This window comes from Ambystoma mexicanum, chromosome 4q (genome assembly GCF_040938575.1).
Source record: "Ambystoma mexicanum isolate Mex_15411 chromosome 4q, UKY_AmexF1_1, whole genome shotgun sequence".
In the NCBI taxonomy this organism is placed as follows: Eukaryota; Metazoa; Chordata; class Amphibia; order Caudata; family Ambystomatidae; genus Ambystoma; species Ambystoma mexicanum.
Genome location: NC_090928.1, coordinates 436,913,777 through 436,917,814, shown reverse-complemented (window position 1 = coordinate 436,917,814; position 4,038 = coordinate 436,913,777). Strand labels below are relative to the sequence as shown.

Sequence of the window (4,038 nt, the reverse complement as noted above, 5' to 3'; positions counted from 1 at the left end):
TTTTACCTGTAGAAATATTTTTTTAATTAAATTGAAGAAGACATTTACAATCTTATCATTTTATGTAATGAGCAACACATTTCTACATTTGAAATACTCCTGATCATCACCTGAAAGCTGTTTAGGATTTCTTCGTATGATACAAGCTGTGTTTTACATTCACCCAAGTTCTACTGGTGATATTATCAGTTTGAAATAGTCCATTGGAAGCTCATATGAATGTTATAAAACTGTGGTGGAAACCAATAATATGCCCTTAATGAAATGTATTAATTTGTACAGCTGACCAGAAGTGCACTGATGTCATTAGTTCTACAAGTTCCATGCAGTCACCCACTCTATCACCTTTTCAAAAAAAGGGCAGATTGCAGCATTCAAGGGTTAACTCAGTGGTAGAGCGTAGGAGTGCAGTTCAAGAAGTCCCTGTTTCATAACCATATACCCTCTTCAATAGATCCTGTTAAAATGTTTTTCAACCCAATGCACTATAAGAAACAATAAGATATATCATCATTTCATATGAAAAACAATGAACAATTGGGTTTAACTATGTTCTTAGCACAAAATCAACAAACTGCTGTAGAGAAGCAGTTACGTTTTGCAGAATTTATGCATTTGACAAAAGTTTTTTTTCCATGTTCCAAGAGCTACATGTGATACGAAATTTATGAATTCTTGCAATGGAAACCTCACTGTGTTTTACCAAGGCAGATAAAGCACATCTTGTGTACCCCTTATAGTTATAAGGAGGGTTTGGTGGCTGAAAATGCATTGCTTTGATGGTGATTGCATGTTGCTTCCACTTTGTACATATTACTGAATTAATATAGGTGAACATTTTTGAATTGTGGGTATAGCTCAGTGGTAGAGCATTTGATTGCACATCAAGAGGTCCCTAGTTCAAATCTGGGTGCCCCCGTGTCCAACTGTTTTACCTCTAGAAATATTTTTTAAAATAAATTGAAGAAAACATTTACAATCTTAGCATTTTATGTAATGAGCAACACATTTCTACATTTGAAATACTCCTGATCATCTCCTGAAACATAGGGTAAACACCATGAAGCTGTTTTGGATTTCTTTGTATGATACAAGCTGTGTTTTACATTCACCCAAGTTCTACTGCTGATATTATCAGTTTGAAATAGTCCATTGGAAGCTGATATGAATGTTATAAAACTGTGGAGGAAACCAATAATATGCCCTCAATGAAATGTATTAATTTGTACAGCTGACCAGAAGTGCACTGATGTCATTAGTTCTACAAGTTCCATACAGTCACCCACTCTATCACCTTTTTAAAAAAGGGCAGTTTTCAGCATTCAAGGGTTTATGTCAGTGGTAGAGCGTAGGAGTGCAGTTCAAGAAGTCCCTGTTTCATAACCATATACCCTTTTCAATAGATCATGTTAAAATGTTTTTCAACCCAATGCACTGTAAGAAACAATAAGATATATCATCATTTCATATACAAAACAATGAACAATTGGTTTTAACTATGCTCTTAGCACAAAATCAACAAACTGCAGTAGAGAAGCAGTTACATTTTGCAGAATTTGTGCATTTGACAAAGGTTTTTTTTCCATGTTCCAAGATCTACATGTGATACGAAATTTATGAATTATTGCAATGGAAACCTCACTGTATTTTACCAGGGCAGATAAAGGACATCTTGTGTAACCCTTATAGTTATAAGGAGGGTTTGGTGGCTCAAAATGCATTGCTTTGATGGTGATTGCATGTTGCTTCCACTTTGTACATATTACTGAATTAATATAGGTGAACATTTTAGAATTGGGGGTATAGCTCAGTGGTAGAGCATTTGACTGCAGATCAAGAGGTTCCTACTTCAGATCTGGGTGCCCCCTTGTCCAACTTTTTTACCTGTAGAAATCTTTTTTTAATTAAATAAATTGAAGTAAACATTTACAATCTTAGCATTTTATGTAATGAGCAACACATTTCTACATTTGAAATACTCCTGATCATCACCTGAAACATAGGGTAAACACCATTAAGCTGTTTTTGATTTCTTCGTAGGATACAAGCTGTGTTTTACATTCACCCAAGTTCTACTGGTGATATTATCAGTTTGAAATAGTCCATTGGAAGCTCATATGAATGTTATAAAACTGTGGTGGAAACCAATATTATGCCCTTAATGAAATGTATTAATTTTTACAGCTGACCAGAAGTGCACTGATGTCATTAGTTCTACAAGTTCCATACAGTCACCCACTCTATCACCTTTTTAAAAAAGGGCAGTTTTCAGCATTCAAGGGTTCATGTCAGTGGTAGAGCGTAGGAGTGCAGTTCAAGAAGTCCCTGTTTCATAACCATATACCCTTTTCAATAGATCCTGTTAAAATGTTTTTCAACCCAATGCACTGTAACAAACAATAAGATATATCATCATTTCATATACAAAACAATGAACATTTGGGTTTAACTATGCTCTTAGCACAACATCAACAAACTGCTGTAGAGAAGCAGTTACGTTTTGCAGAATTTGTGCATTTGACAAAAGTTTTTTTCCATGTTCCAATATCTACATGTGATACGAAATGTATGAATTCTTGCAATGGAAACCTCACTTTATTTTACCAAGGCAGATAAAGGACATCTTGTGTACCCCTTATAGTTATAAGGAGGGTTTGGTGGCTGAAAATGCATTGCTTTGATGGTGATTGCATGTTGCTTCCACTTTGTACATATTACTGCATTAATTTAGGTGAACATTTCAGAATTGGGTGTATAGCTCAGTGGTAGAGCATTTGACTGCAGATCAAGAAGTCCCTAGTTCAAATCTGGGTGCCCCCTTGTCCAACTGTTTTACCTGTAGAAATATTTTTTTAAATAAATTGAAGAAAACATTTACAATCTTAGCATTTTATGTAATGAGCAACACATTTCTACATTTGAAATACTCCTGATCATCACCTGAAACATAGGGTAAACACCATTAAGCTGTTTAGGATTTTGTCGTATGATACAAGCTGTGTTTTACATTCACCCAAGTTCTACTGGTGATATTATCAGTTTGAAATAGTCCATTGGAAGCTGATATGAATGTTATAAAACTGTGGTGGAAACCAATAATATGCCCTCAATGAAATGTATTAATTTGTACAGCTGACCAGAAGTGCACTGATGTCATTAGTTCCACAAGTTCCATACAGTCACCCACTCTATCACCTTTTTAAAAAAGGGCAGTTTTCAGCATTCAAGGGTTTATACCATTGGTAGAGCGTAGGAGTGCAGTTCAAAAAGTCCCTGTTTCATAACCATATACCCCTTTCAATAGATCCTGTTAAAATGTTTTTCAACCCAATGCACTGTAAGAAACAATAAGATATATCATCATTTCATATACAAAACAATGAACATTTGGGTTTAACTATGCTCTTAGCACAACATCAACAAACTGCTGTAGAGAAGCAGTTACGTTTTGCAGAATTTGTGCATTTGACAAAAGTTTTTTTTCCATGTTCCAATATCTACATGTGATACGAAATGTATGAATTCTTGCAATGGAAACCTCACTGTATTTTACCAAGGCAGATAAAGGACATCTTGTGTACCCCTAATAGTTATAAGGAGGGTTTGGTGGCTGAAAATGCATTGCTTTGATGGTGATTGCATGTTGCTTCCACTTTGTACATATTACTGCATTAATTTAGGTGAACGTTTCAGGATTGGGGGTATAGCTCAGTGGTAGAGCATTTGACTGCAGATCAAGAAGTCCCTAGTTCAAATCTGGGTGCCCCCTTGTCCAACGGTTTTACCTGTAGAAATATTTTTTTAAATAAATTGAAGAAAACATTTACAATCTTAGCATTTTATGTAATGAGCAACACATTTCTACATTTGAAATACTCCTGATCATCACCTGAAACATAGGGTAAACACCATTAAGCTGTTTAGGATTTTGTCGTATGATACAAGCTGTGTTTTACATTCACCCAAGTTCTACTGGTGATATTATCAGTTTGAAATAGTCCATTGGAAGCTGATATGAATGTTATAAAACTGTGGTGG

The 4,038-nt window shown here is 35.1% G+C and overlaps 1 non-coding gene across 1 annotated transcript; it reads left to right on the top strand.

The window, feature by feature from the left end:
- Positions 1-3,697: 3,697 nt before the first annotated feature.
- On the top strand, positions 3,698-3,769 carry TRNAC-GCA (transfer RNA cysteine (anticodon GCA)). The gene has a single exon. It is a non-coding gene; the product is annotated as a tRNA-Cys (tRNA).
- The last annotated feature ends 269 nt before the right edge of the window (positions 3,770-4,038 follow it).